We start from the raw sequence: 20,603 nt of genomic DNA, 5'->3' as shown, positions 1-20,603 counted from the left end.
GTCGAGATATTACACTTTGGCTGACTTTTAGCCTTTCCGCTACAACAACCTGAGTTAGGCCACCCTGTAGCATTCCGATAGCCCTATTAGCCTCAGCGTTTATTAATTTATGTCTTGGCATTTTCAAAAAACTCGTAACAAATCGAAGCCTTTCATGAGGCATATGCAAAGAACCAAACTTCAGAAAAAAGGCGACCAGATTGCCGAAATGTCTCATACTGATTTTTATTGGATCGATTCAAGATGTTATTGAGTTTTAAATGATTTTACGGCAATTTTCTTGAAAATTACATACTTTTAAAAACGATTGAATACGATATCCCTTACTCCTGTGGAGCAGTGTAATTTGTACTGCCAATATTGAAAAACCGATTGCTTCCAGGGCCCGTATTACAAGACAATTTGTTTTCATACCCAATTCTATATCCTGCAATTCCTCATTCTCCCCCCTGAATCAATCCTTTATATTTGATTGAGAACTGTCAGAGATATGGATGATGAGTGTTTTGACCGTTTCGAATGCCGTCCCACAAAGGGCCCTCTGGTTTACAATAATGGAAACATCATGCCGGATGATTGGTGGCTAAAACGAAAAAACTTATTATTGCACACATCAATTCCTGTCGCCCTTGCGAAACGGGAGGACAACAGGCTTCGAAGGACGACAAATGGCGATTTATCTTCCTCAAGATGTCCATGTGGACTTGGGTGCTCGAGATGGATAGCTGGATAATCGGAGTCAATTGGAATACTGGGAATACAGAGGCGTGGGAGATCGATTTGCGGCTCAACTAGGGTTGAAATTGTCCCCGACCGTTATACAGATTGAAGCCCGTAAAACAGTCCACCTGCAATATTTCCAATGGAAGGAATTCTGCTCAGAAAATTTATTTTTCTGGAGTTGATATGGAAAAGCCGAACAAAATTCAACGAAATTACTTTAAAGTTTGGATTTCCCGTCACTCCCGAATCCCGAAACGAAAGGGACGCTTGTCAGCGACGGATCAACAACGCCATTTATACAGGGTGGCCCATCAATAACTTTCCACCCCGAATTTTGAGCTTTGGGATGGAATAACGAAGCGTTTTTTCGTTATTCCATCCCAAAGCTCAAAATTCGGGGTGGAATAACGAAAAAACGCTCAGACAGGTCAAATTTTGTTAAAAGGAGGACAAATAAGGTTCTTCAAATGAATTTGATATCACTACCCCTCTAGCCGCTACCACCATGAGCAATTATTTTTGAATAGAGATAATAGGTCGTAAATCGTATGCTTTCGTTTAAATTGAAATAATTGCTGGTCATTTTTTGACCCGTCCGAGCGTTTTTCCATCTCAAAGATCCAAATTCGGCGTGTGAAAGTTATTTATGGAATACTGAGTCACTCTGTATAATAATAAAGCGATGAAAGAAATACACTCATGTAGGAAATTGAATTTCCTTTCCAACAAGGTGCTGCTCGACCCCTTTTCCCTATTCAAAAATGAGAGCTGTTAGGAGTTGCGGCTAGAGGGGTAGTGATATCAAACTCATTTGAACACCCTTATAAGTCCCCCTTTCAACAAAATTTTACCTGTCTGAACGTTTTTTCGTTATTCCATCCCAAAGCTCAAAATTCTGGGTGGAAAGTTATGGATGGAAGTTTTCGACCTCAGGAATCACAATATACAGGGTGTCCCAAAACTAGTGAATCAAACGACACACCACGATAGAGTGGATCAAATTCTATCGAATGACACCAACATTAGTCGAGCGAAAATGTACCGTTTCTGAAAAAATCTAACCTAAAGTTGCCGATTTTCGAACTATTTTTTCAATCACAATGCCAATTTGTGATTAAAAGTAGCGTTTTTCTCCCATATTATCACACCTATAGAAGGGGTTCATTCTGAGTAATAAAAATCATGTAGAGAAACAATTGTTTTAATTTATTTTACTTATTAGGTTATCGATGAACTACTTAAAAAACTTTCAATTAGGGGAGATGAAACAATAATCTTATTTCAATATAAGTTAAAATCGATACCTTTTTTCACAAACTGGCCTGTGATTAAGAAAAATAGTTAAAAAATCGGCAATTTTAGGTATTTTAATAAAGTTCTGATTATTTTTGAAACGGTACATTTTCGTTGAACTAATGTGGGTGTCATTCGATAAATAATATTTGGTCTACTCTATCGTGGTGTGACGTTTGATTCACTAGTTTTGGGAAACTCTGTATGTACAAGGACAAGGGCAATATATGTACAAGGACTCATAATGTATAAACGTAGATTCGTTACATAAAAAAAGTAATCATTGAAATATCCCGACATGCACACACATCTGTTTTCTTGGGAGAGAGGTATGAACACCTCTATCGTGGTACTAGCGCGTAGATGGAGAACTTTTTGTTTATATTTACCCCAATCCAAAGAATCTTTTTCAAGTCTCAAAAAAGGACGAAACACTATTACACCAAACACAAATACGATAATAAGCATTCAAATATTGGGGTAAACGTTAACAGAAATGGAGTAGATGGACAACATATGTGAACATAAACATAAAGATGTTTTCTTGTTGTTTACGTTGCCTTCCCCTGCCTCTATCTACATACTTGCGTTTCTCCTTTAGCCACCATTGGCGCTGTAAAATCCTCTTTGGTTACATCTTACCCTTATCACGATCAGCCCCAGTCTCCCCTGCAACACAACATTACTGATTTACTGATTGCTGGGTGTGCTGGACGGATAAACCAAACCTGCCACTGCGACCAAGCGGTCTATTGTAGCACACAGGCAAGCTCGTAGAGCTGGATCTCTCCCTCCAGTCCCATCCTATTCAAAAAAGACATGATGTCGGAGGGGGAGTGATTCTTGAGTTCCTCTAGGACCATCTTCGGAGAACCAGATACTCCAAGTCTGACCCTGTCTACCGCCGGGCAGTCACAGAGGATGTGCTCAATCGTTTCGTCCTCCTCTAAGCAGAGTCTGCAGAGTGGGTCATTGACGATGCTAAGTTTTTAAGATGGGCTCTGAGTGTACAATGTCCTGGACAGATCTCAGATTGGTTCTAGAAAATCCTAGCCAACGACTGGTGTATGGGCTGCGAGGCACTGAAATAGCCATGTGCGAGTGACGCAGTCCAGGACGGTTGCGCCAGTACCTAATGCCTTATCCAGCTGTTGTTCCGTTCCCTGATTAAAGAATTGGCTATTCCTATACTTGGCAAATAAGCGCTGATGTTGCGCCTTCTCTGGCTAGAGCATCCGATACTCCGTTGCCTCTGAGGCCAGAGTGTCCAGGTTCCCAAATCAGTTGCAAACACAACATACAGTTCCTGTTAATTTCTTCCTCCTAGTTCGAAATGGTCACATTTTAATTGCTCCGAACATCGATATACACTGGCTTGATAAAACTGGGTGAAAAAGTGGGATTTCAACAGCGATACAATTATTGCCACTCATCAAGTACTCCATGTGATGTAAAGCGTTTATCTTTCATTAAAAAGTTACCAGATGGTATAGGGGTAGTGAACTACAATTACAGGATGCATATTTCATGGCTATCCGCGAACAAAAGATAACTACGGGCTGGGCCCAAAAGTAAGCAACATCAGCAATTCCGTGTGGCGTCCAGATTATAAATCAGCGTATGCTCCAAGAGAATTACGGCGTAACAAGAGGACTTTTGGGATCACTTCGCGGCATGCGAAGCCGTATCATAAATAAACCGCCTCTGCGTGATGTGAAAACGTGCAGTCGCAGAAATGGGCCGCGCCGCAACCGGGAAACTTTTAATCTGACCTTTTTTTCGGCCATTCGATTTAATTCATTAAACTGTTGCCTGGATATGGCCAACTTGACGATTTGTTATTTCAGTTTCATCCGCCGAAACGGCTGTTTAGCCCTGTTTTCGTACCGAAGAGTTAGGTCGGATTCGATACGGACTGACGGCGTAATGCGTACTGTTTTGTTGACGCTGCTTTTGAGGGCTTGACTGCAAAACCCCCGGATTTGGACGGAGATAATTCGACCTTTCCCTATGTTCTCGTTCTTCCAATTTCACAGTCGAATGGGGGATATGATATTCCGTTTATTCACTTGATTCGTTTTTTATCAATCCAAAACATAATATAAAAACTCAGAAATTATGCGTCTGATAACTGAAGAAAGGCAGGGAGCTTCAGAGGGTTGATACATAGCATTCTGACGGCTTGGTTCCGCTACATTATCGAGGAATATGCTGCCGATCTGAATTGTCCAAGTTGTTGGACTTTTCTGAAGTATTTCACAGTTGAGGCACAAAAAGTAGATGTACTGTCAACAGTTTGATTATATAACGTGCGTTCAAAAAAATTCGTCGTCAAGTAGGCTATGAAATTTTGAAGGTTGATGTTCGGTGGCTGAACGTATGTCCTTCCTTGAATTACTTCATCTTCCCAAAATGTAAACAATGTTGACCTTAACCTACACATCGTAATTTTGTACGGAAAGTGGAAAGGCACTTTTTAGAAAAGGTTTCTTGTAAATTTCACCCAATGTGCGAAAAGCATTTTTTTCATTGAGTAAGATGAGAAGAATCCAAGCAATCTGAGGCGGTTAAAAAAATTCCTCGTAAAATTTTAAGCGTCCACTATTTTCATATGTAAGAGACATGGATTTTGAATTGATAGTGGTATTATGTTTTTTATGTAAAAAGGTTCTAGCTACTTCAGTCATATGAATAAATCACAGTAAGAATCTCAATATGTTTATTAATTCTCTATAAATATTGAATTCATTTGGCCATTACTGAAAATCCATGACTAAACTAAAGAACTGAATTACATGAAAATGGCTCTTGGACAATTTATCAAAATTCAATTCAGCATGATGCTTTCTCCTTCATAACATTCTGCTGTTAAAGTTCCATAAAAGAAGAAAATAGATCCCACATTTTGCCTTCGACTGATGCATACGGAACTTCAATTTTTTTTGGATGCTACAAGAATAGGTAATCACAACCTTTTCAGTTTTCTGATAACATGTCAATCTAAAATGGAAACAAATGGATGTCTTTTTTTCAAAATCGTGTGGCATATGCCAACAGATACTCCAGCCAGTTGAGATAAAACCCGAACAGAGGTTTGTGGAGCTTCTGTCATCATATTTTCATTATTGCGGAACTCTGGAGTTTTCTTCTTTGGTCGATCACTTTCTTTTTTGTTCGAACATACCTGTTTCGTCAACACATCGCAAAACAGTACTATGGAAAATTGATAATAATCTACAGCAACATTGGGATACTTCTATGAAGTGGCCGAACAAAATATTTCCATTCTCCTTCTACTTTCTCCCCAATTTTTAAGTAGGATTCAGTAGTAAAAGCTTTTCATACGTCCGTAAAAACCATCTTTATAATTTGCTGATAATTTTAGTTCAACAACAATCCAAAATGCTAAATTGACAGTTCACCTGGAAAATAGTATAGCACAAGCTAAGAATTACGTTTACATACGTTCAAAATTCCATAGCCTACTTGACGACGAATTTTTTTGAACGCACGTTATGAAAGTCATATTTTGAATTTGAAGATTCTGTTTACTCAGACTTTTCCGAAGGGTGCAACAATGGTTTTCATTTTGTTCTGCCGTGTGAAGATGAAGGCACTAACTCAAAAATCATACATTCATTCATTGTCGTATCCCGTTACCGAGAATAAATCTACAAAAAGACATAAAAAAAGAACAGACTTTTCTTAGGGCTAATTGCGACTGTGTGCCCTCCTGTGACTGAAGAGACCCAACCGTGAACTACAGATCCTTCCACACTCTGACCATAGATAGTCACCAACCAGATCTGGCCGCCGCTGTATCCTTCTCGAGTCTCCATTATAACTGCGCACCAAAGACCTCCACTGTTACCTGTCTAACGCTAGTTGTTAACACTTATGATTGGCATTAACTGATTTCAGGGATGTAGTGTATGATGTAGTGTATCCTTAAACCGCTTATACTGGCCTCCTGGTTTCCGGGCTCCCTCTGTCAATTCGCCATACAGAGCTATTTTGGGGAGTCTTGTGTCTTGCATCCTCAGAATGTGGTCGCTCCATCTGAGTCGGACCCTCGTTACTTGAGTCTCAATTGTTGTACAACCCGCGCGTTGCAAGACTTCTGCATTCGCAACTTTGTGGAACCATCTGATGTGCATCTATTTTAGATGACGTTGTTGCGTTTGTTGCTGTTTCATATGTCGCCTGTAGGGCGTCCAGCTTTCGCTTCCGTAAAGAAGCGTTGGGAGGACGACTGATTTGTAAACAGCTGTCTTGGTCTGCAGATTGAGGTCGCGATTTTGAAATACTCTGACCTTTAGCTTCCAGAATGCCCGTAATGGCGTGTTGTGTATTTCCGTGTCTAGGTTAGCCCTAGTATTTATTAAGCTTCCCAAATATTTGAACTGCTCGACATGTTCCAGAGTTTCATTCTCCAGGCTGATATGTGTTTGAAGGCTTTCTGGCGGACTAACCAGGATTTTGGTTTTGTCGATATTGAATCTAAGGCCTCAGAGCAAAAAACCAATATGCAGACGACTGTGCACTTATCACTAGCAGCCCAGAGGATCTACAGATAATGCTGGACACTTCGAAATCATTATCATTGCCACTACTGCCCTTTAGTACTTCCTCACGGCAGTATTATATTGCAGGAGGTTGAATCCTGTAGAGTTATCAGTTTTTAAGGCGGACTGGGGGCTATCTGATAAATAGATCCAATTCAGCTTGTCAAAGTGCAAATTTAGATTCGGAGTTTGGAGGAATATAGAAATTTCTTCTTGTTCACAGTGAATTTTCCATTTTTCTTTTATTCGTTTCAGTCTGCAGGTATCGAATGTTGCAGAGCCAATTGACAAGTTTCAAAGGGCTATTAAAATAGTAGAATTTTGCTTAAATCATGTTGGAATAGATCAAGTTGTTCATTCCTTGCAATTATGCCCTGAAAAAACTTTATTGGAGCTATTACTCAATCATTTGTGAATCATCGATCGATTCTCAGGACCACTTCCTAACTCCTGACTGATCAGTGGTCACTTAGGTCGAGGAACAAAACAAAAGACATTTCTTTTGTAACTGGACGCTCAGCGTCGAATTTATGGGACAGAAGCAGGATTATCGGTACTGTTAAACTTTCCCAAAGTTCCGGAAACAGGGTTATGTCGAAATAATTGAATTTGCGAACGCGTAGATTCTGGTTGTCCGGTCCAAAGATGGGGACGGACGAGATGGACAAATAGATAATTTATTTAGATTAACGTAATCGGTTCGGTAGAAGGACCTTCAATTATGATTATTCTGGATGCTTCGAGAGAATTCGATTTCGGGGAACTGTAAAGCTTTTTGGGTGTATTCTGCAAGGGATTGAACCCTACTCGTCATAGCTGGCCATTCAGCATTCGCCTTCCATTGTTTGATAGTCCAGATTTTGATGGTGAATGCTGTTTCGTATAAGCTCAGTGATTTCTATTGATAGTTATTGGAATACTTGCTGATCTGGCTTATAACTAATAAACAAAGGTGAAAAATATTTTAATTATATTACATTGAAATAAATACATGTTCGATGCGAAAAAGTAACTGTAAGGAATTTGGTTTATTCGTTGCACAACCTTGGGTTCTTTGAATAATTGCATTTCGCTCTGTGATGAGTTATATTTTCAGTTTTGTTGTCAGGTACAAATATAAACGGACAGTTGGGGAACCCAAGAGGGAAATTCGGGATATACTCGAGCATGTCAGATTAATATAAGAGGAGATACCTTGGACCCTGTAGAGTACTTCTACCAAAAATTAGATCATACAAATGGCCATGAAAAAAACTACTTTCAAGATTAAGGATACAAACACTCAAGGGTTGACCTTTGGATAAACGTAAAACCAAAGATTATATAGACACACTCTATAATTTTTGCGTAAAACGGCATAAAATCGATAAGGTGTAATGAACAACTTGAATGTTAATATTTCATTGATCAAATTTGAAATGGTACAAGCACCCTTTACCCCATGAACGAATCACATTCTTGACAAAACATAACGTTCGTACGATTTTGTAGACCATTTCTCACAGAACTTGATCGAAGATTCAGTAAAAAATTCGGACCTTATACCCAGACGGAGTCCCTGACCTCTGACGCCACCAAAACAGCTTCCTTTCCTTTTATTTATTCATTCAACGAAGTCGAAAATTCCTTGTGTAACATCGCCCGATGGATTAGGACCAGACAATCCCCTCAATCCACACAGAGCATATAGGAGAGCATGATTGTATCAGAACCCCACCCTCAGGCTTCGGATACCACAGATTTAGCAAGACGGGCGTTTAGAGAGGACAATGGAATAAGATAATTTTGCTAGGGTCTATAGATTCAAGGAATTTTATCCTTAAATGCGGATTAGCAAGAGAAAACTCCAGTTTCAAATTGAAATAAATCAGCTTATTTATCTAAAGGGTGTTTCAAATTACGCGTTTTTTTTTAATAAATAAAACACATAATTTGCAATCGTTTTCAAAAACTTTTTATTGGTAATTGAAGTATCATTTATGACATTTATGTACGAAAAATAATATCTGCCAAATGGCCTCCTCTTGCAGCTCTACAGACGTCTACTCTTTTGTTTCAATTTTCAATGAAATTTTGACATAATTAAGAGTCTAACTCACTGATGACACAAATAATTTCATTCTTTAGTTCAGGAGGCGATTGTGGATTATTCTTATAGACCTAGCTTCTCACATAACCCCCAAAGAAAATAGTCCAACGATGTCAAATCACATGATCTTGGTGGCCAATTGACATCAGCGTTTCTGGAGATTATTCGTCCCGGGTATTATTGTTTCAATAAATCAATTGTGTCATTTGCAAAGTGAGGTGTAGCGCCTTCCTGTTGAAACCAAATGTCCGCTTTATCAATATTTATTAATTCAGGCCACAAAAATTCGATTATCACTGAACAGGTCTCTTGAAATTTGTTAATAATTCGACCAACAATGCTTTCAGATGGACGATTATGTAAACCATAAAATTCACGTAATTTTCTAAAAACACTTTTCACAGAACGCTGATTTTCATGAAATAATTTAACAATCTGAACGCGTTGTTGTATCGTGTACGAAGCCATTTTTATAAATGTCATACATCATACTTTTTAAATGTCAAAATACCCAGACAAATTCGGTGCGTCATCTATATTTTATTTATTCTTAAAAAAACCGCGCAATTTGAAACACCCTTTATATTACCTAATTAACCTGTTGATTATACTTCGTTGTTTTTATGATATGAATGCAGATTGTTTGATGTATTAATTTTAAGCCAGTTTTTTTGCTCTTTCTAGAAGCTTCCATGAGATATGTAGGTAAAACCATCTCAATTAGATGTAAGGGGGGCTGTATAGGGGTCGCAATCTTTGTGAGAAGCTGTCTTTTTATGTACACTTGCGAAACTTCAAGTGTAGTATCGGTATGCTTGTGTCTCATCCCACTAATTCAATAATTTATCAAATTTCCAAATAATATTTTGTACACTGGCGTTTTCCTCTACCGAATACGCTGACAACCATTCCACAAACTGAAATTCTGGCCACTCTCAAACGTGGGTAATGTAAAAAAAAGAGGCAAGGCAAACATAATTGTCATAAAATTGCCGTCGAAAAAGCACACTCTCATAACTTCGTATTTACCAACTGAATTTCCGAAAACACTGCGTCCCAATCTGTTTTCGAAAGCTATTACAAACCACCCCTTTTCGCTGAAAAACCGCCAATGGAGCTGATGAACTCGGGAAATTAAATCAGCAATATAGGTCTGCGACTGCTTTTTGCGTCGCAATCAACGCCGTTTTTTTCCGGACCGAATTTGAATATCAAAGCAGCATTACCCGGTATGAACTGAATGAAATATGGCAGATAGGTGCAAAGCGGGGATTTTCGTTAAAACGATAACGATATGGCTGTCGCTATTTTATATGGCGAAATTGGCCAATGTGACCGATTTCGATGTCTGATATTGACTCATAGCGAATAACATAGCATTCTTTCTAGATATGATACGTATTTTCACTTTTTCAAACAAGAATTTATAGAAAAAATTGATAGTTTATCAAATGGATGTGGATCATTTACTGAACTGAAGGAATAAATAAAACAGTTATTCACTACGATGATTATATGGATCATTTATAATTTTATAAAATGTGCTTCATCAGTTTTCGATAGATTTCGATTTTGGTCACCCCTAGGAGGAAAACTCCCACTCCCATTATCTAAATTCGAGAATGCGATGGGAATAAATTAGGAGAAATGAAGTACGGCATTAGATTTCCCAGATCGCGAAGAGAGGTTTTTACGAATTTGCAGCGCTAAGCTGTTTTTCGAGGGTGCTGATCAGAAACGGATTTTTATCACGAACAGGAAAAAGCCTCTAATATAAAGGACGGAGGAATCCCAAAAAGATTAATTTCCATCACACTAACTGCATTACTGCGATGGAGATGCCACAATAAGGGCCTATTTCAATCTTTGTGCGATCTTAAATTAAGATTGATGATTTGTGAATTCAAAAATTCGAAGAAAATTCCTTATAATGAGGAGGAAGAAATGTTTTGCTATTGTTGGAATTCATTCTACAACTTTTTTTAATTTAATAGAAGCTGTTTATCTGAGGAGGTGAAGATTAAACTCCCTTTTGAATATATTGCTGCGTGAAAAATCTCATCTAAGCATCTTTTGTCCTGAAGAAATTTACTGATTAGATCAGAGGATTCGACCAAAAGCACAACTTGCCGATAAAGAAGATGTATCTTTGACTCTTTCAAAATTATCTTCATAAGAACAAAATCCAATAGCTTGACTTTTAGGTGTTTTCACCAGTAACATCTAGAGAACCCCTTAACTAAGTATTCCTTATGTAACTTAACTGAAATTCATTTTCATCATCAAAAGTTACACTTCACAAAATAAGATAGGTATCTAGTGAGAGGCTGAGAAGTAAGAAGCTTTTAGTCCTGTGGCCTACCTAAGGAATTTTCCTTTATTCATCCCAAGCAACTGATCAGTTAACAGCATTTTCGAAAACGCCGTCTGCTGGATACTCCCAACAAAAATTCACTATCGATATCTATTTTCACTACCAATACTCATTTTTACCCAATATTCTTTCTAAGTACTGAAGATATGCCAAAAACAGTTGTTCTTCAGTTAAGGAGTAGATTCTCTATAGCCCCTTATAATTTAGGGAGTCCCTTAACTTTTAAGTATCTCTTAAATGCTGGTTGATACAAAGGAAGTCTTAGCTACTGGTAGATTCATGCAGAGTTCCTAAGAATCAAGACATAGAAATAGAACAATCTATTCACTTAGGTCTTCGTAATGCTGTAGGAACCCACCCTAAGTATTCATAAATTGGCTTTGGTGTTAGGGATTGTTGGTGAAAACGAGCATGTGCTCGTTTTCACCATGACATGATCGAGATCATTTAATAACCTTATTTTCCTAATGACAGTGCTACTGCATTATCTGGTCTCTTTGTTGAATAATTTAACAAGTCTGTTATCCATCTTGTTCATTGAAACTTGATTGATCTAATGAAAATGAAATCTTCGTGTCTGCTCCAAATTCTGAAAAAACATTTGTAGCAGTAAAAACTTGTAATTTATTTTTTGAGTTCTTTGTTTTATACTCGATTCCGTTGGTTTTATATTGGAAGGTGCTTCCAACATATAATTCCACGATAATGGATATCGATTCCTACTTCAGAATCACTGTCCATAGCAAGAATCTAAACAGTAGACCCATTTCAATGAATTCTCCAAGTTTCGCCCAATTAACTCTGCTACAGCGTCCGTTCCCAACACAAAAATCAGTCCCGGAAGATTACCGGAATAATCACGGACCCCTGAACTTTGCTTCGATTCAGCATAGGCTGTTGGACGTTGGATGACGAATCTGATTAATCCTCAGGCGAAAGGGACTGCCGTTCGAACGTTCTTTGGATTATTCAATATTGACATTAATCTCCGCTTTGAATTGTTTCGGGAATATGGATTCTGAAGAATTCCGAATTTGGCGTTATGGTTCATTGGCTCGGCAAGGTTTCGTTTTAATTATCGAGGAATGTTAGTGTCGCACTCAAACTCGATGAAAAATTTCATCAGATTTTTTCTGCCTAAGGTTGGATCTACGGGGATATATTGAAAAATTCTTAGCCTACTATAGAACCAAACAACATTTTAATGTTGAAATATTTTATTACTCAACATATACTCCTCTTGATTGGATATATTCATTACAGCGAACCTGCAACGTCTCTAGACCTTTAAAACGAAATATTTCTTCTTGCTCTGCAAACCAGACCTCCACAGCTTTTATTACCTCCTCGTTGGAAGAAAATTTACGATTTTTTAAACCTTTTTTCAGTTGAGGAAAGAGATGATGGTCGGATGGAGTCAAATCTGGTGAATAAGGCGAGTGTTCTAGCAATTCAACCCTAAATCACGAATTTTTTGCATGGCAACAAAAGACTTGTGTGCAGGGGTGTTATCCTGCAAAAACAAAACACCTTTGGATAGCTTTCCGCGTCTTTTCTCTTTAATTTTTTCCCATAGAGTGGTCAGTAATGTCGAATAGTAATCTCCGGTTATCGTTCTTCCCTTATCCAAAAAATCAATATTGATTACTCCATGGCAATGCCAAAAAACTGAAGCAAGAACTTTTCCAGCAGATTTTTGGACACGAAACTTCTTAGAGAACCAGATTGTCGCCATTCCATCGATTGTTGCTTTGTTTCTGGATCGTAGAAATGTACCCAAGTCTCATCCATAGTAACAATTCTTCGGTTTAAGAAGTCTACATCGTTTTCAAATCGAGCACAGATCGAACGCTTCTACCCTTGCACGCTTTTGGTCAACATTCAAACATTTGGGGATCTATTTTGCAGCAATTTTTCTCATGTCCAAATGGACGATATATGATGAACGCGTTCGTATGAAATATTCAGTGCTTCAGATATGCGTTTTAGCCTAATTTGACGGTCTGATGAAATCAAGTCATGAACTGCATCGATATTTTCGGGGACTGACACAGAAACTGGCATTCCCGATCGGTCATCATCTTCAATGGAAAATTTACCTCTATTGAAGCTTCAGTCCAATTTTTCACGGTCACATAAGAAGGACATTGATCACCAAGAGTTTAAGCATATCTTCGTAAATCTGTTTACCTCTTAATCCTCTTAAATACGAATAGTCGAATAGTAATCCCCGGTTATTGTTCTACACTTATCCAAAAAATCAATCATGATTACTCCATGGCAATCCCAAAAAACTGAAGCAAGAACTTTTCCAGCAGATTTTTGGACACGAAACTTCTTAGATCTTGAAGAACCAGAGTGTCGCCATTCCATCGATTGTTGCTTTGTTTCTGGATGGTAGAAATGTACTTACCCAAGTCTCAAGCATTGTAAAAACTCGTTTTAAGAAGTCTACATCGTTTTCAAATCGAGCACAGATCGAACGCGATGCTTCTTCCCTTGCACGCTTTTGGTCAACGTTCAAACATTTGGGGATCCATTTTGCAACAATTTTTCTCAGGTCCAAATTGACGTGAACTATATGATGAACGCGTTCCTATGAAATATTCATTGCTTCAGATATCCGTTTTAGCCCAATTCGACAGTCTGATAAAATCATGTCATGACCTGCATCGATATTTTCGGGGACTGACACAGAAACTAGCCCTCCCGATCGGTCATCATCTTCAATGGAAAATTCACCTCTTTTGAAGCTTGCAGTCCGATTCTTCATGATCGCATACGAAGGACATTGATCAATAAGGGTATTAAGCATATCTTTGTAAATCTGCTTACCTCTTAACCCTTTTAAATACAGGTACTTGATGATGGCTCGATAGTCCAATTTTCGATTTTCACAATTTCGGTGGACATCTTCTTTCTTTTAATTTATTGGTTTAATTTTTTGACCTCAAACTTCACACTGACACTTCTAATGAGTTATTGTTCGTTGCTATGGTAACGCAATATTTTTTTTATGCATGGAACTGGTCTAGGCTAACTAGATATCAATACATCCTCGTACGCTCGTGATATGAATCAGATGTGGATGTTCTCTAGCTCTATTGGAAATGTGAAGAGTATGAAGGTGAGATTCGAATTGCGTTGCCGAATGACAACGAATTATCCTAGTTTTAGTTAGTAAATATGGAGAGTCAAGGTATAGAGTCTTGTGTATGTCTGCATCACTGGATCTATGAGAAAGTGCCCTAAAAGAGCACTAGAGATCATTACAGATCTCACTCCTCTCCATCTTGTAATTGATAGGATATAGCCTGTACTTATATAACTTATTTGAGTGCATTCCAACCCGATCTCCCTTACGAAACTCCCGCAGCCCTCTCAACGCATTTCGCCCCCATTTCCCCTGATTTACCACCGGAAAAACCGGATAGAATTGATTTCGAACCCGTTCGGGAAATTTTCCGCCAGAAGAATATATTTGCGATGAATTTCCGAGGCCATTGAACACCTCTAGTCCTACGAAACGAGTCATTGAACCCGTCGCAGGGATTATCTCGTAAATGCACCATTTGTTCGGGAAGGGGTGCAATATAATCAGGGATATTTTATTGCCCGTAAGAAATGGCCTCTTCATATTCTTTCGAGGAGCTTTTTCGTACTTCTGGATGAAGACGGGCCATGCGAAAACGCGGAAGGGATTCCGGGTTTTTATTTCACCCGGATCCAACTGAGGAATGAGGTTATTTGTTCCGTTGGGTTCGGGGCACGATGATGAAATATTTTCAATTGATTCGTTCCTTTATTTCCCGTAGAAAAACGTATCAAATTTTGGAGACGCGGTTTATTTAGGAAAGGATATACGCTATTATATTCATTAAATCTATAGGATGTCGTCCTTGGGTAAACAAGATGAAGTTTGTTTTTGTTCCACAGGAATTGGACTAATGAAAATGAAGCGACCAAATTGAACTATGACGAAGTTTCGTCTATACAGGTTGAGTCTTCGACTCGTACTAATATTTTGACAGTAGATAGACACTTTTTTCCTTTACCATTTTTTCCGAGTCGGCTCTGTTTAAAAGATACAGGCTGTTGAAAAACCATTAAAATTTTTTATTTTAGTTCTATCTCACAAACGGTTTTATGAGATGAAATGAATTTCGGAATATAGTTTTTCATTTATTTCATTAATCTTTTTCGAACACAAGATATCACCCACACCCACGTCTTTAAGTCATTGTGACCATGACGTACCATAAAAATACTAAAAAAAAAAGAGAAACTAACTCTTGAAACTAAGTTGGACGCCGTCTAATGAATATTTGACCGTTTTTTCTGGTATTTTCTTTGAAAAACTGGGTAGTGTATTCCGTATATATACGAGGATGTATTGATATCTAGTTAGCCTAGCCCAGTTCCATGCATAACAAAATATTGAGTTACCATAGCAACGAACAATAACTCATTAGAAGTGACAGTGTGAAGTTTGAGGTCCAAAGAGTAAACTAGAGTTACGCATTAAAAGAAGGAAGATGTCTAACAGAATTGTGAAAATATAGAAATTGGAGTATCAAGCCATCATCAAGTACCTGTATTTAAAAGGGTTGAGAGGTAAGTAGATTTATGAAGATATGCTTAATACCCTTGGTGATCAATGACCTTAGTATGCGACCGTGAAAAATCGGACTGCAAGTTTCAAAAGAGGTAAATTTTTCATTGAAGATGATGACAGATCGGGAGGCCAGTTTCTTTGTCAGTCCCCGAAAATATCGATGCAGTTCATGGCATGATTTTATCAGACCGTCGTATTGGGTTAAAACGGATATCTGAAGCACTGAATATTTCATACGAACGCGTTTACCATATAGTTCACGTCCATTTGGACATGAGAAAAATTGCTACAAAATGGATCCCTAAATGTTTGAATGTTGACCAAAAGCGTGCAGGGTTAGAAGCATCGCGTTCGATCTGTGCTCGATTTGAAAACTTGTAGACCTCTTAAACCGAATTGTTACTATGAATGAGACCTGGGTACATTTCTTCGATCCAGAAACAAAGCAACAATCGGTGGAATGGCGACACTCTGGTTCTCCAAGACCTAAGAAGTTTCGTGTCCGAAAATCTGCTGGAAAAGTTCTTGCTTCAGCTTTTTGGGATTGCAATGGAGTAATCATGATTGATTTTTTGGATAAGGATAGAACAATAACCGGAGATTACTATTCGATATTACTGACCACTCTACGGCAAAAAATTAAAGAGAAAAGACGCGGAAAGCTATCCAAAGGTGTTTTGTTTTTGCAGGACAACGCCCCTGCACACAAATCTCATGTTGCCATACAAAAAATTCGTGATTTAGGGTTCGAATTACTAGAACACCCCCCTTATTTACCAGATTTGGCTTCATCCGACTATCATCTCTTTCCTCAACTGAAAAAAGTTTAAAAGGTCGTAAATTTTCTTCCAACGAGGAGGTAATAAAAGCTGTGGAGGTCTGGCTTGCAGAGCAAGAAGAAACATTTTTTTTTAAAGGTCTAGAGACGTTGCAGGTTCGCTGTAATAAATGTGTCTGATTAAGAGGAGAATATGTTGAGTAATAAAATATTTTGACATTGAAATTTTGTTTGGTCCTATAGTAGGCTAAGAATTTTTCAATATATCTTCGTATATCCGTATTTCCCTCTAGATTGTATTGTATTGAATTTCTTCTCACTGCTTACTTTTTTGATCATCACAGTAGTGGGTAGATTAGCTGTTGAGATGTAATTGTTCAAAGAGGACCAGGCTCTGACACTACCTCATTGCCTATTCTTTACCAAGATCTTCTGAGCATGGACTCATGAGCTACCATATCAATCACTTCCTGTCAGATTATTCTAAACCCATAAGAAATAATAATCAATTAAAAGATTTTCAGGTTGGAACATTTTTTATAGAGAAGTTTCTTGGGAAAACGTGAATGAAGCAACAGACCCTCAAGAATATCCCCCTGTCAGAACAACATCTGCAACAACTCCTTCTCATAATGAATGAACCCTGTCATGCAGAAAGACGCAAAATAAGCGGAGTGTCGACATTAGGCTCTCTATTCGAAAGAACTTCCACGTCTCGGTTATTCTGGTGCCATAACTAAAGTTCAATCTCGAAAAAAGGTTTCCTAATGGAAATCGAATGGGGTACACTGGACCTCCCATAATCCCTTATGTTCCCGTATTATAATACATGATCGGGAACTGCCGCCCGGGCCTTTATTTATGCGGGTTGGGCGCCTCAAAGGGGGCGTTTAGGTTATACGTTTTTCTCGTGACAGGTGTGAGCGCTCTTCGGGAAATATTCAATCGTATGGTGTGAGGGTCGGTATAAATTTGACAGTATCGTATGGAGGTTGGAATGGGGGGATTATGGACGGTTAACTAAGGGACAAACCGTGTATATATTCTTTTTTAATGATTTTTAAAGGCTTCAATCCTTCCGGTGGGATTTTAACCAGATGACAACGAAATAGGAGTAGGAAAAACGTATGTTCAATTAGAACTACTTTTTGTAGCAAAGTATAGCAATATTCATTGTGCGATGTACACTTTTAGTGAATATTTATGGAACAAAACATACTATTTTTTATTAGAACCATTCGTTCCTGATTCCAGGACCTGGGAAGTCAGTCCAAAAGTTGAATTTTTCATCTTTTTGACGGTGTTGAAAGTTATGCTCGGTTGAAAACACATTAAAAGTTTGTGTTTGTGTGTTCAGTTCAGTTCCAATGCCTCACTGTACGTCTATACGAAGACTCAGCTTCTCGGTGCATCTACCATGAGAATATCTGTAAAGTCATATTGAAATGATTGAAATCCTTCTTTATGGTTCGATAGTCAATGCTGCTTGAATCCAAAGAGTGCAGAGAATGATTTGGTGTTGAACTACAAACATGCAAACAGTAATGAATTCCTAGGTTAATTTGAACCTCACAGAGAAGAAGATTCTGATTACCTGAACCCATTTCCTAGCCTTGAACAGATATCTCAGTTCACTCGAAGCAAACTTTTACCTAATAGAGATATCCATGGCAAGAAGAATGGTAGACCGAAGTGTATCTCAATAGAAAACGGTGACTCATAAAAACTGGGTTATTGGCGAAGAACATTGAAGAGTGATATATCATGTTCAACTTGATAATATGGTGCTTTGACGAGCTGGGGGTATAGTTTAAGAGGATCTTACAATACTGAACTCTTGAACCTCCTGGTTCAAACTCGAATTGTGGGTGTACACGACCAAGTAGAAGCTTTTCACACCAGAATCGAAATAGGTACGTGAAGAATAGCTGCAAAGAAGTGTTCTTTTACGAGTCCATCAATAAGTGTTGGATTGATCCCTGTCCACAAGTTCATCCCTTTTTTTAATTCATTCAATATTGTGGTGACTTAGCTGGTGTTGATACTTTACGAATGTTTGAATGTTGACCAAAAAGGTAGAAGCATCGCGTTCGATCTGTGCTCGATTTGAAAACGATGTAGATTCCTTAAACCGAATTGTTACCATCGATGAGACTTGGGAACATTTCTAAGATCCAGAAACAAAGCAATAATCGATTGAATGGCGACACTCTGGTTCTCCAAGACCTAAGAAGTTTCATGCCCAAAAATCTGGTGGAAAAGTTCTTGCTTCCGTTTTTTGGGTTTGCCATGGAGTAATCATGATTGATTTTTTGGATAAGGGTAGAACAATAACCGGAGATTACTATTCGACAATTTCTGAGCACTCTAAGGAAAAAAATTAAAGAGGAAAGACGAGGAAAGCTAACCAAAGGTTTTTTGTTCTTGCAGGACAACGCCCCTACACACAAATCTCATATTGTCATGCAAAAATTCGTGATTTATGGTTTGAAGAACCTTCTTTATTCACCATATTTGGTTCATTTCTTTCCCCAACTGAAAAAAAGTTTAAAAGGTCCTAAATTTTCTTTCAACGAGGAGGTAATAAAATCTGTGGAGGCCTGGTTTGCAGAGCAAGAAGAACCATTTTTTTGGAAGGTCTAGAGACGTTGCAGGTTCGCTGTAATAAATATATCCAATTAAGAAGAGAATATGTTGAGTAATAAAATATTTTGACATTGAAATTTGTTTAGTTCTATAGAAGGCTAAGAATTTTACAATATATCCTCGTATAATGATTTCAAGCATTCTAGAAGATTTAGGAAATACTGGATACATATGAAGGTATAGAAAGAAATCCGAATGCCTCTGCGTTTGTTTTTGCAATTCCTTTAAATCCGAGTAGGGACTCATTCCAGGTCGTGGACAGGAGCAGCGCTAACAAATATTCCATTATCCCGAACCCGGAACGAGTGTTTGCCGAGGAAGAGAACCGGAATATTTTCCTGGAAACTCAACGTAGGGGACCGAACCGGCACATCTTCCTCGTCATTTCAGTCTGCTCATATGGAACTGGAGGCATTCAATATTCATGCATGCCCTATCCAAGCGATGCCATAATATGGCTGTAGGATGTGAATATGGCGTCCTGGAATATTGAATTCATGAAAATCGCCTTTTCGCTACGTTGGAGCTCGTTACCGGGCGTATGCATCGAAGGATGGTCGAATCCGATAATGTTTTGGGATTGATGATCCTCTTGGATAATTCGCCGATTTGATTATTATTATTATTATTATAAATCGGTACAGAGTTGAGGCTTTGCCTATTAACTCAAAAATGTATTCAAATAAGAAATGCTGTCACAAAGAAACAAAAACCGAAAAAAAAAAAACAATTAACACACTATCACACACCCACAGCATTTTCTGAGGCCCACAAGTCAAATCTGTTTTTAAAACTGTTCACACTAGGCGCACAAACAATCTCGGTCGGCAGTCTATTCCAAACTTCGAACACTCTGTTCGAAATGAAGTACTGCCTAGCGGTGGAGAAAAACCTCTCACGTGAGAGTTTGAACAAATGTCCTCTCAGGTTATTCTGGTTGAGCACAAAAATATGACTGAGGTCACAACCGAATAGACCACGTAACGATCTATAAGTTATTATAAGATCGCCTCTCAACCTCCTTAATGAGAACCTGCTGATATCCATGAGAGCCAACCTACTTTCATAGTCTGGACGCACAAAGCCGTATGGTATTCGGGTGGCCCTCCGCTGAACTGATTCCAAAAGATTTGCGTCTTTGATGAGCCAGGGATACCAGACAGGACCGGCGAACTCCAGGACTGGACGAATGTACGTTTTGTACAACTGCGCTGCAGTCATAGGATCGCAACCAGCGAAGGACTTCCCGAAAAGATAAAGAAGCTTTCTTGCTCTGCTCGTGCAATGAGCTATATGCTGACTCCATGACAGATCCTCTGTCATAATCACGCCCAGATCGCTGTGAGCGGATACCTTCTCAATCTGCTGCCCCTCAATAAAGTAGGAAAGTCCTGGATTATTCTTTCCTAGATGTAATACCTTACACTTTTCAATATTTAGTGGAAGCAGCCAATCATTACACCACCTTGCCAGGGAGTCGAGATCTTCTTGTAAAACAGAATGGTGGGAAGTTGGACAGT

Source organism: Coccinella septempunctata, chromosome 5, assembly GCF_907165205.1.
Source record: "Coccinella septempunctata chromosome 5, icCocSept1.1, whole genome shotgun sequence".
Lineage (NCBI taxonomy): Eukaryota > Metazoa > Arthropoda > Insecta > Coleoptera > Coccinellidae > Coccinella > Coccinella septempunctata.
The sequence above is the reverse complement of the archived record's forward strand: the minus strand, read 5'-3'. Positions refer to the sequence as shown.